General features: G+C 35.0%; 1 pseudogene; it reads right to left on the bottom strand.

Moving 5' to 3' along the window:
* Window positions 1-11,849: 11,849 nt before the first annotated feature.
* LOC120617837 (uncharacterized) lies at window positions 11,850-11,968 on the bottom strand (annotated as a pseudogene).
* Between the last annotated feature and the right edge of the window lie 1,741 nt (window positions 11,969-13,709).

Raw genomic sequence — 13,709 nt, 5'->3', positions numbered from 1 at the left:
TTCATGTTTTTGATACATGTTTTTTCTTCTTAAAGAAGTTCCTCCAACATTTCCTGTAATACTGGCTTGGTAAATTCTTTTAGTTTATTTTTGTCTGGGAAGCTCTTTAGCTGTCCTTCAACTCTAAATGATAGCTTTGCTAGATAAAGTATTCTTGGTTGTAGATCCTGAGTTTTCATCACATTGAATATTTTGTGCCAAGCCCTTCTGTCCTACAAAGTTTCTTCTGAGAAATCAGCTGCTAGTCTAATGGGAGCTCCTTTGTAGCTAACTAACTGCTTTTCTCTTGCTGCTTTTAAGATTCTCTCTTTGTATTTAACCTTGGGCATTTTAATTATGATGTGGGCCTCTTTGGGCTCATCTTTTTTGGGACTCTAGGAGCTTCCTGGGGTTGTATGTCTATTTCCTTCACCAGGTGAGGGAAGTTTTTCATCATTATTTCTTCAAATAGCTCTTCAACTTCTTGTTTTCCTTTGGATATTTTTACATTTAATTGTGTCCCATAGGCTCCTTAAATTATTATTATAGTGCTGGCTTTTTTCTTGCTGTTCTGACTGAGTGTCTTTGGCTTCCCCATTCTTTATATCAGTGGTTTGATCCTCTTCTTTATCCACTCTCTTTATTCCTACTAATATAGTCTTCATCTCAGATAATGTGTTCTTTTTGTCTGACTGATTCCCTTTTATAATTTCCATTTCCATTTTTATATTTTTAATCTCTTTGTTAAAGTTCTCACTGAATTCATCTCTTCTTGCCCTAAGTTCATTGAACATCTTTGTAACCAGTGTTTTGAACTGTGCATCTGTGAGATTGCTTGACTCCATTATTCCTGGATCTCTGTTCTGTTCTCTTATCTGGTTTCTGCTTCTTTATCTTCCCATTTTGGCCGCCTCTCTGTGTCTGTTTCTATGTACTAAGCAAAACTCTTAAGTCTCTTGGTCTTATTAGCGTGGTTTTGTGTAGTAGGCGTCCAGTGGCACAGTTCTGACAGGGGTTCAGCTGAAGGCCAAGTTTAGCCCCAGCCTATGTCCTTCCAGGGCCACCTGTTAAAATTCAGCAAGCAATCCACAGATGCAGTGCTTATAGTTGCCTCTGTCAGCTTGTTTTTGATCAGGTTCAAGATTTGCTGATTGGAGTTGGTGTTGGTTGAATGTTATTATTTTCTTTAGGAGTCTAACCATACCTTTTTCTTGCCACAACACAGGACTCCTGGGAGTGAGCCTCTTCTAAAGCTTGAGTACCTAACCCCTGGCACCTGTTGTTTCATGTCTCAAACCTGCTATCCCTGTTATTCCTATTCCCACAGGTCCAATCTCAGGCACCTCTTCCCCAATTGGTTTTAACAGCTTGTAAAGTGTCTTATTTGAATATAGAAAAGAAAAAAGACAATTTTTCTGAATAGTAGCATTTCTCATGATGTGATGGTTAATTTTGTGTGTCAACTTGTCTGGGCCACAGTGCCAAGATATATATAGTGATACATTATTCTGGATGTTTATATAAGAATGTTTGGGGGGGTGAAATTAACATTTAAATTGGACTTTGAATAAAACAGATGTCCCTCCATAATGTGGGCCTTGTCCAATCAGTTGAAGGCCTGAATAGAACAAAAGACTGATCTCCTTCTAGCAAGAGAGAATTCTGCAGCAGACATCCTGTGCACTTGAACTGCAACATATTGGCTCTTTCACTGAGTCTTCAACCTTATGACCTTAGAACTTGAACTGCAGCACTGGCTCTTCTCTGGGTCTCTAGTATGCTGGCCCACCTAGGTGTTGGGTTTGCTAGCCTCCATAATTGTGTGATCCTAAAATAATCACCAATTTCTTAAAATATGTTTCTTTCTACAGATATAAATATCCTATTGGTTCTTTTCTATGGAGAACCTTGATAATCCACAGAGAGTGAAAACTGTTTATTTCATGAAGTGTGCATTACAGGCATTCTATATATATTAACTCAGAATCTTCAAACAACTCTAGGAGGTAACAGAAATTCAAAAAAATTAAGAAACATTCCCCCAAATATCTAGTCAATGACAGACCCTGGCTTGAATTAAGGTATTATTCTAAATTTCCTTCAACTACATGAACCTGCAAGAAAAAAATACATTTGATAAGTGATACTTCCTGAATTCTTATAGTGACCTAATAATGTAATGAAGCCATTATAAACCTTTCTTTTATTAAGGTCTATATTATTCTCTTCTTTTCCCATTTCCTTGGTGGACAACAATTTTTTTTTGGTAATGTTGACTAGCATCCATTCTTCTCCCTAGTAGAACCTGATTTCTTTGAGAATTAACCTCTCTCTCATTGTGTATAATTGTATTGGGAGGGAATTTCAGGTCCTCTAATAATGAAACTGAAAGTCCAGACTGTTCCTTTCCCACTGCCTTCAAGTGCTGGCAGACGAGCTTGTTGTCCAAGTGCTCACTGGAAATTTCCTCCCAAGACTTTGAAGTCTGAGCAAGTGATATAAGGACAGACAGAACAGCCAGAGAACTTTTATAGCAGCAATAGCTATTCCACCTTTAGGGTAGTTATTTCTTCCTGCTTCTTCATTTATTGTCTTGCAGAGTGCCCTCAATTTCTTTCCATGCCAAGTCTGGTCTCCTAACTTTCTGCATTCTCTTTGAGACCTCAGTATCCTGCTTTGGCCATTTACCAGGTGACTTGAAAAGCTGCCAGCATTGACAGACCCACAGCAAGAGAGGATACCCTAGGCAAAAGTCTAAAAAATGCTACTGAGCTATTACTAACCTATACTCATGGCTGGAACAGAACCGAGAGTGAAAGAGAGAATGAATGGATTAACAGCCTAAAGCTGTATAAGCAATTATGTGTGCATATAATTTTTCTGGAAACTGGCAGAAGGGTGCCCTATATTGGAAGCACATGTTCTCAAATTTGGGAATTCACAAAAATTGTTACCTTAACCCCTAATGAATGGAGAATTAGAACCATTTGTCTACAAAATAGAAATATCTATTAAAAGCACAGGCTGAAAATCCTAGTTTGAACTCTTTGGCAGTCCCACAGTTGCGTGGAACTTTCACATAGAAATTGAGACACAATTGCTCTAGTCTGGTATCTAGTCTCTTTCCAGCTACTAAATTTTGTTACTAAATGTGAATTTTCAGGAACAGAAATTCCTTTGTTGAAGTTATATAGTCTCAACATCAGATTAGGTATACAGGGTGGGTGCATATACATGCCTTTAGTTTAATGTTTCACTATTCTTGACTGTCTATTTTAGTTATTGCTTTAGTTATATTTGACACTTTATTGAACTTATTTGTAATTTTCTGATGTATCATTGTCAATTTAGGGATTTGTAAAAGAGTTATTTATTGAGTCATACCTTACAGCTTTGGCTCATTAGGCATTTACTTTTATATTTTTTTGTCTTAATTTTTTAAACGGATTTTTTTAATGTATTTTAAGAAGTTATTTATGATACCCTATACTTAGGATAATCATGTAATTTTTTCCTTATTAAATATTTATTATACTTACATTTAGAGAAATAATATTTTATTTGTTTCAATATATGGGGGTGATATTTTTTTCATACTGTGAATAATAACATTGAATTTCATAAGTTTCTGTGACAGAAATATTCTGTGAAGAAGTGAAAATTACTAAGACATTATTTTAAGGAAAGTTAATCTGGGCTTTTTGTTTTGCTTTGCTTTTAAAAGACAATGATTATAAGTATCTGAGGGAATAATAGTCTGTTGATGTGTGGTGTTTTGTGAACATGCTTCATTTGGAGTCTCTCTATGTTTCATTTCACTTCTTGGGATTCTAATTATTCACTTATGAGAAGAATGAATTTCTAAGAGTTATTTTGAGAAGGTCAGAGAATGCATGTGGAACGACTCAAAGGCAGTGTGGCAGGCTTGGTTTATATCTAAGACAACTAAAGTTTAGTTTTACTCTTTTCGAATTTTGTATAGATGCTACCATACTGCATGCTTTTATTATGCCTTGCTTCTTTCCCTCACCTTTTTCCCTAAAATTCATCCATATTTTTGTAGGTAGCTCCAGCTATGTGGTTGGTTGGTTCATTTTCATTCCTGTATAGTATTTCATTGAATGACTATATGATAATTTGTTTATCCATGCAATTATTGGTGGCCATTTGGACTGGTTTCAGTTTTTAAAAACTGAATATTGTGTCTAAGAACATTATTGCACATATACACTGATGTTCCATAGCCTTGAATTTCTAAGAATGGAATTATTGTGCCCAAGCTAATTATCATTTAAACTATAGTGGATAATAAAATGCAGAACAGTTTCTAAACTACTTAATCCAATTTATATTTCCAGCTTCTGTGTATAAATATTCCTGTGATTCCACATCTTCAACATGGTATTATTAGTACTTCAAATTTTTGCCAATCCTGAGATTTTGTACTGGTACCCCATTGTGGTTTTAAATGCTGATTGCTATAAAAAGATTAAGCATGTTTTCATATGTTTGCTGGCTATTTAAATTTCCTGCTTATTCAAATGCTTATTTTTGTCTCTTACTTACCTTCCTTTTAGGTTGTCTACCTTGTTCTCATTGATTTTTAGGAGCAGCTTATATATATTCCAGAATTAAGTTTTTTGATGGCTAAATATTTTAATGCTGTTGGAAGTTGTATCTTTTTAAAATGTAATTTTGTAATATTTGGTTTCCGATACATAAAAGATCATTTGATTTTTGTGTATTGACTTGCATCTAATTGCCTTGCTAGATTCTCTTATTCTCATGGTTTTCTCACAAATTCTGTTTGATTTTCTACACCAGCAACAATAATATCTGTGAATAAATGAGTTTTATTTTATCTTTTCCAATTCTATTTTTCTTGATGATTACATTTCAAAGGGATGACTCTTAGGTTCTAGAAAAAGACATTTCCTGGGTTATAGAAAATTTATGTCTCCAAAGGGCAAAGATAAAATTTATGAATGCAAATTTTCTAAAGTAAATGCTCTAAGAAAAGAAAGGTCAGGGACCTATAGTCATAAGAAGCCTATCTAAAGTTTCGTCAAGCTGAGGGGAATGTTAAGTCCGTCTTGGTCAAAAGTTAACATAACCTTGATTCCAAAACCTGAGAAAGGAAGGGAAAATTACAGGCTAATCTCACTCATATAGGTAGCAATATAAATTCTAAACAAAATTTTAACAAACCAAATTCGGTAATATATAGGACGGATCAAGCATCATGGCCAAATTGGTTATTTCCCGAGAATGCATTATAGGGAAATAAGTTGTTATAATTCACCACAGTAACAGATTAAAGGAAAAATAATATGCATTTAAGGTTTCTTCGTGTCTTTTACAGGCTTGATAGCTCACTTATTTTTAGTGCTGAATAATATTTCATTTATCCATTCACCTACTGAAGGGCATCTTCATTGCTTCCAATTAAGGATAAAGCTGCTATAAACATTCATGTGCAAGGCTTTGTGTGGATATAAGTTTTCAGCTCCTTTGGGTATATACAAAGAGGCACAATTGCTAGATTATATGGTAATAATATGTTTAGTTTTGTAAGAAACTGGTAAACTACCTTTGCAAGCATTGTACCATTTTGCATTCCCACCAGCAATGTATGAGAGTTCCTGTTGGTTCACATTCTCGCCACCATTTGGTGGCGTCGGTGTTACAGATTTTGGCCATTCTCATAGGTGTGTAGTAGTATCTCATTGTTGTTTTAATTTACATTCCCTGATAACATATAATGTGGAGAATCTCTTTATATGCTTATTTGCCATCTCTATTGCTTCCTAAAATTCTCTTATTTCTTTACTGTTAGTGTTCTTTTTGTTTTTTTCTCACTTCTGCTATGTCCATTTCCATGATTTCTTTTTATAGATATTTGTAAGTTTGTGAGTTATTTCCTTAAACATGTCAAGTGTAATTGTTTTAAAATCTGTGATTGACTATTCCAGTAGGTAAAGGCTATGAATGTCTGCTTTTTTTTTGTCTTGTTTATGCAACTCCTAGAACAGTGTCTAATACTTAAAAGAGTGTTATAGTAGCTGCATGGAAAATATTTATTGAACAAGCACATTTATGCTCATATTTTTTACTACATGCTGGTCATAGCTTTTGCACCTTTAGTGATCTAATGCTTTCTTTACCTTTTTGACTGGAGACTGTTCCCAAAATTAGCCTGTGAACTCTCCATCATCTTTTAAGATATTTAGTGCTTAACGAGTATTGTTTTATTTAAAATTTATTGTACATTTTTCATTATTTTCAGCAGGAATGTAAAATGAATAACCTAGCAAAGCATTATCAGAAATCAAGACTAATCAATATTTTAATCCCTCCCAGCAAAATATAAAAACCTTAGAACACTTTTAACTACTTCTCCTTGCACTTATATGCTAATTTTGTCCAGGATTTTAATGCTGTTCTTTCTTTAGCCCCGTAAATTCAACATTGCTATTTCTAAAGTATGTAGTCAATGTTTTCTTTGATTTACACACACACACACACACACACACACACACACACACACACACACACACACACACACACACATACATTTTCCATTGTATTTGCTCATCATTTCTTTTTGCATTAAGGACCATGCTTCTGGGTTAATTTTCCTTCTTCCTATACTAAGTTCCTATAGTGTAGATTTCTTGATAATCAGGCTTCTCAGTTTTTGTTAATCTAAGCATATATTTATTTTATACGTTCTTGAAAGATGGTTCTACTGAATACATAATCTGGGTTGATACTTTTGTCTCTCAATAATTTGAAGAGATTGTCCCAGTCTTTCTGACTTGATTGCTGTTGCTGTCATTCTGACTGCCATTCCTTACTATGTGATCTCACGTTTACAGGTTTTCATTTTAAGTGTACTTGTAATAAATTTTGATTCCTGAACCTGCAGCGATTCATGCTTTCATTAGATCTCAAGAATTATAGCCATTATGTCTTTAAATTTCCCTTCTCTTCCTTTCTGTCTATTCTCTTGTTCTGGAACTTTGTCTATGTTAGCCTTCTCTTTCTGTCCTCCATAGATCTCTTTTATAGTCCCCATTTCCTTGTTTATTTATGATGCATTGTGTATAATTTCCCAAGATATATTATCATTAATTCTCTCTTCAAATGTGTTTACCTCTTACAATTGTTTTTTTTATTCCAACAGTTATATTTTCATAGATTTTTAAAATTGTTTCACTTTCCCCTCAAATATATGATTTTATAGCTTTTAATTGGTTATCTTCGTGATGGTATCTTTTATTTCTTTTGACATTCATACATTTTTGCTCAAAATTTTTTATAAGTCTATATAGGAAGTCTTAGGGATTTAAATCTGTTATCATTCTTTACTGACACTAACTAATAATGTTATCTGCTGTTTTCTTTGTAACTTTTAATTTTGATCTCATTGCTTTATCTGTGTGGCATTGCAGTGGGTCTAAATTAGGTAACAATTCCAGCAGAGAGGATTTTCTTGTGCTTCTGCTGATATCCAAGAGGTTCAAACACCTAAGGACCATTTTAGTTCCCTTTACGGATCCAAGAACAGCTGAGAGTTGAGGCTAAACTCGATACTTCAGTGATGGCCTAAGGCTCAGTATCTCAATAGCAGTGTTACTACCAGCATCTAATCTCAGATTCCCAGGGCAACCGAACCCCTCTTGGCTGCCTACTACTCCTAGCTCCCAGCTCTGGCCACAGCTAACTCTATCTGCAATCACTTCTCCTTCCACAAAGAGGTTAAGAGAACTTTCAAATTCTTGTAAGAATCACAGTGCCTCAGATACTCTGTCCTATCCACAGCTTGGAATGCTGTAGGAGAAAGATCCCATAAAAGATATTATTCTGCAAGAGTGCTAGAAACAACAATTTTAAAGTCAATGATTTGACTTGATTCTGTAGGCAGAGAGGTATCTGCACTGTTGACTACCAGCATCCTTCTGTATCAGAGACATTGGGATAAAACACCTCCGAAAAGATACTTCATTCATTTAGAAAGTCGACGCATATTTTTGGTGTGTCTGCTTAGTGCCAGATACTATGCTTGTTAGGCATTCAATAAACACCAGGTAATTTGATAAGACTTTATAAATAACATTTAATTTTTCTATTTTCCAAATTTTCTAGTTCTCATCGCCATTTCTAACATCTCTACCTGGGATCATGGTTTTACTCTGTATTCCTGTCTGATCAAATAACACATACAGGAAATTTAGAGGCAGCCATTAGGGAGGAAGGGGAGAGATGATTGAGTAAAAATACATTTCGTTTCTAAATAAGCCAATGGGAAAAATGGAGTAAAATCTCAAATTATTAATAAACTGTTCCAAATGTTACTTTGAAAGTTTAGCTTTCAAATGACACATTGGAACCTATTTAACCAGAAAGGGCAACACGCTGCCAGCATTAATTTAATTTTACTTAAATATACTCTTTGAGGCTGAAGCAGCTCTAATGACTGTTTTTCAATGTGAAAATAAAATATAAAAACTGTTCTCGGAGTTATTTTTAAACAGAACTTGTCTCTAATTCAATGTAACAAATGTATACATAAATCGGATTCATCAAATGAATCTCGGGCTAACAGCTGTTCAAGAATGATGTTAACATCACACATAAGAATGCTGTGTTTTTAAGGATTTGACATTTTCAGTGATCAAGAATCACTATATTTTGTAAATGGAAGTACAAAATACTAAAAACAGACTACTCTAAAGCAAATGTCATTTGTTTTCAAAGACTATCGATATACTAGAGCAATGTGAAAATAATAATAAAAGTGAAATATTTTGTGGCAAACTTTGGAGGTAAGGTTAGGACTGTAATCCGTGAATTATCTTGGGGTAAACGCTGCAGCTGCAAGAGCTACCGGCGAATATTCTCGGGGCAAATGGGTTAACTTGTGAAGTAGCAGATTACTTATGTGCTCATTCACTCAGTAAATGATTACCAAGCGTCTGTTGTTTGCTAGGCACTGTAACAAGTGCTGGGGACACAAGAGTCATCAAAATAGCCAGAGATAATAAACTATGCAAGCAAAGCAATTAAAATGTAACCAGCCATGAAAACAATGAGGAAGTACAGGGATATATGGGAGCACATAAAACATGGAGAGGTTAGTCTGATAAAAGAGACGGGGATGGTGAGAGGTGTGGGAGAAAAGATGTGTGACACCAGTACACAATCAAATATATATTACTTTAGTGAAACAGAGAGAAGTATGAGTGATGGGATAGAAGAGCATGTAGGGCTCCTTATGGGAGGGATGATGAAAAGTGAGCCTAGAGAGGTAAACTAAGGACAGGTGATTGAAAGCAATGTGAAAACTTTTTGATTTGTCCTAAGAGCATTGGAGAATCATTAAACAATTTTTTTTGCAAGGTAGTAATTTGACTAGATTTGCATTTTGCAAAGATTTTTTGGCTAGAGTGTGAAAAAATGAAATGGAATGGGGCGGGGGTGGAGGAGTCTAAAAAACCAAGTTACGTATTTGCAGTAATTCTGGTGAGAGATGATTACTCTCACCTGATCACAAGATTAATGAGGATGAGTATGAAGGCAAATGGATGGATTCAACAGTTTAAATGTGCTGTTTGTATGGAGTGATAGAGTTAAGGAGGACAGTTCAAGGGATGATTCCCTGGACTTGGCTTAATCTGTCCTCTCTAGGGGAAAATAGTTGTATCTGGGAAATTTGGATCTAGGAACACATGGTCTTTGCTGCCAACCAAGCTTCTATTAGATACATGTGTGGAGAAGAGGGTTCCCTTCAGTTTCTTGTTTCCAACTTTGTGAAGAGAGAGGATTTTTTGTTTACTCATCCCCCGTTGAAGAAGGAATTCTCTCTCCAATATGCGTATTAAGAAGCAAAAAATCAAGTTGCCTATCTGACTTGATGGAGATGAAGGAAGGACAAAGGAAGGTCTATGGGTCGCTGTTACCCAAGAGTTGGGGAAAGTAGGGATCCCAGTGTGGCCAAGTCGGGGCTACTGCTATTGAGCTTCATCTACTGGGACTCCTAGACTGATAGGATGCATCCACAGGGAGCCTAGAAGCCTCCTAGAGAAGAGCACATACATCCATTACAGTCTTAAATATTATAGAAAAAAGGTGACTCTTAAGTACAGCAGAATGTTTGCAGTGTAGAGGTCAAAGTACGGGCTCTGTAGTGGGAAGGTTCATTTCAATTCCACCACTCCATGGCCAGGTTTCCTTATTTGTAAAAAGAATAACTTCTCTACATAGCTGATATGGTTGTTATGAGGATTAAATGAATTAATACGGACAAAGCTCTTTGAACATTCTCTAACACATAACTCAATAAATTAGTTGTTATTATTATTATTACTTTTTTAGTTCAGCTCTTTGTGGAATTCACACTTGAGCCTTGAGGTGGAGATGTGGGTGGCAAGGAGTAGGTGAAAATAGTAATGAAATAATGATCTTAACTAAAATCTCACTAATATATTAGGGCACAAAAATACCAGAAAAGGAGTGTGTGTGGTGATGCCAGACATGCCATGGGTCCCACCGGGGTGGGCTGGATCGGGAAGGTGGTGGCTCACCCTGGACACTGGAAGCAGGCTACACATGTCAGTGTACTTCACTGAAGGAGGCCAGGTCCCCAAAATACAGGTCAAAGTCATCCCTTGTGTTTTAAGTTAACTTCCACTGTTTGTCATTTGATATTTCATCTTAGAGGAGTATGTTACTGATAAAAAGAAAAAGTGTGACTTATTTCTGAATAGTAAATAAGGTGATTGGGGGCAATCTGAGCCAAGTGTTCAATTGTGTTGCTGCTAAAGTACATCAAGTACATGACACTTGCTCAGTAGGAAAGACTACTGGCAGACTGACAAAATGAATCACTGTTGAAATGTATTCAAACAGAATTAGAGAGTACCAGAGCTAGAATCTAACAGGAAATAAGCCCCATGGGTCATTCTGAGTTATAACTTTTTCAATGTGTCTGTATGAGTTTAAGTTTATTTGAATAATATGAGGATGTACTGTATTGAGCAAGGGGATGACTTTTCTGTGACATACGGGAAAGTTTTCTTTTATCACTCAGGTTTTATCGTCTGATGTTTTACTTTTTATACAAGCCTTTTCCCCTTCACATTAGAGTAATTTTAGTCAATGTTTTTTCAAGATATGACTAACTTTTATTTTGTTGTCTTTAAAAAAAGTTAAATTGTCACAACGATGTTTTTTTAAAAATCAGAATAGATCCTACTCTGCACAAAATTTAAAATTCATTCTTGGTTTTTATTTGAAACTTGAAGAATAAATCAAATTGATACTTTCCAGTCTTTGGCTTTCAAAGTACATTTTGCAATCCTTTTATCACTGTGTGTATTCAGAGAAGTATTTTTAGAATTCAAATATGAGCATATAATTTTCCTGTCAAGACTGTTCAGTGGTACCCACAGGCCTGAAACATACCAGGCCTGCCCCGAGCCTGGCACATACTTTCCATTCAGCTCCTAATAAGATCCTCTTCGCCTCTGTGCTCCAGTCACACAGGACTGACTTCTTCTCTTTGGTGCATAGCTTCCTTTCTAGATGAGATATTGGAAACCCAAATACAGACAGAGGCAGATTAATGTAAAGTGAAACAGGTCAGATGTAAGACGGGGGGAGTGGTGGTGGTTGTGGCAAACTGGAACACACTCTCATGAAAGCATTGGTTCAGCTGATCACTGCCATGTATTAGACTCTCACATTTTTCAAGAAATCTGGAAATCTGATTTTTTTCTGTAATCTCAAAGTTCTTAAATGTTGGTGACTAGTTCCTTTTTTCTTTTCTTTTCTTTTTCTTTTCTTGTCTTTTTTTAAATTATTATTTATGCCTACAGCACCTGGTCTTCCTAGGTGGTCTCCCATGCAAGTACTAACCAGGCCCGACCCTGCTTAGCTTCCGAAATCAGATGGGATCGGGCTTGTTCACGGTGGCATGGCCGTAGATCATGGTGACTAGTTTTTTAAGTGCTATGAAAGTCAATAAATCATTCTGCTTACTATATGTGTTTCTGTAGGCAGCCAGATTGCTAACTTTCTTAAAGACACCCGTCCTCGTTGTCATTACTCTACTCTCCCTAGGCCTTAGCTTCTCATCTCAGGAGATTCTCTTGTTCTACCTTTTGCAACATGCACCATACTTTTTCGAGTCATCGTCCTCATTAGACTCTTACAAATTTCATGAGGTTGGCGACCGTGCACACCTATTTTTATTGTTTCTAAAACAATGGTTGGGACATAAAAGGCCACGCAATAAATATTTGTGAATCTAATTTAAATGGATTATAAAATTATCTTTATTATATTAATATTAGGTATATCTATCCTATATATACCCATATTATAGATTGAGAAATCGTAATACTGTGGACTTAAAGTGACCTTTTTGAGGTCATTCAGCCCTTAGTAATAAATCCATCTTCTGAGATCATAGCTCTTGCCATTGGGCCATGCTATCTTTCTTAGTAATCCTTAGGTTTTCATAATATTGGAAGTTTGAAAGCTTTGACCACTATAAATTATTTAAAACTAATTCTGAATATGTGTTTACACGTTTGTTATATAGACAGAGAGAGATCAAAAGGAAATCTAGGAAAGCAAAAACAAATAGTATTGCTAAAAGACATAAAGAATGTGTTTAATTTGGAAAAATGTTTTTTTCTGGATTTAATGCTTTCATGTACAATTAACATTTGATTAGGCTATAGTAATGATTAATTGTCTGACCCATACATACATTATTCTGAATTTCTTTGCTCCATTACAGGAGATGAGAGTAAATCTTGATTGCCTAAAAAGTCTATTTTTTTTTTAAATCTCCATATTGGTTATGTTGGCATCTATGGATATGCTGGGGAGATGGAAGAAGGGAATGAGGAAAATAAAATACAGGATGTAGAAGAAAAAAGTTCTAGAGCTGAGAATATAAATGAATTATAAGAAAATAATAAGCAATAATTGGTTATTTTATGGGTCTATTTTTAAATTATAATCAGAAGGAGCCAAAGATTTCAAGAGGGCAATTTGTTATTATAGTTCAAGATCATAAAAAATGTTCATTTTCTTTGAATCAATAATGCTAAGAAATGGGTTCTTCCCTAGAGTTTCCAAAGGGAATGCAACCTCGTTGACTTGCAGACTCCTCGATTTTAGGACTTCTGATCTCAAAACTGAAAGATAATAAATTTGTATTGTTCTAAGCTACTAAATTTATGGTAATTTGTTAACAGCACCAATAAGGAACTAATAGCATCCCAAGTTTTCTGGTAATAGGGTAGAATTATTAATACTAGATTCTAAAAACATTTTATTATAGAAGTTTTGAATCGTACATAAAACTTTCAATCATATTGGAAGAATAGTTTAGTGAATCCCTTAGTACCTATCATTTAGTTTCAGAAATTAACGACATTTAAACAATCTTGTTTTATCTGTTTCTCAATTTTATTTTCTTTTTGCGGGAGGATAGCACTTTATAGCTAATCATAGATATCATGTCATTTTACCTGTAACTATTTCAATATGTGTCTTCAATGATAACAACTATTTTAAAACTTAATCCCATGTGACTATTACATCTAGCAAAATTAATAATTCCTTAATAACATGTAATACCCAGGTCATATTAAAATTTCTCAAATTGTCTTCCAAATGTACTTTTACAGTTGGTTTATTAGAATCAAGATGTG

The sequence above is a fragment of the Pteropus medius genome, unplaced genomic scaffold (assembly GCF_902729225.1).
Source record: "Pteropus medius unplaced genomic scaffold, Ma_sr-lr_union100, whole genome shotgun sequence".
NCBI classification, from domain to species: Eukaryota; Metazoa; Chordata; class Mammalia; order Chiroptera; family Pteropodidae; genus Pteropus; species Pteropus medius.
This window is presented reverse-complemented; position numbering and strand designations above follow the sequence as displayed.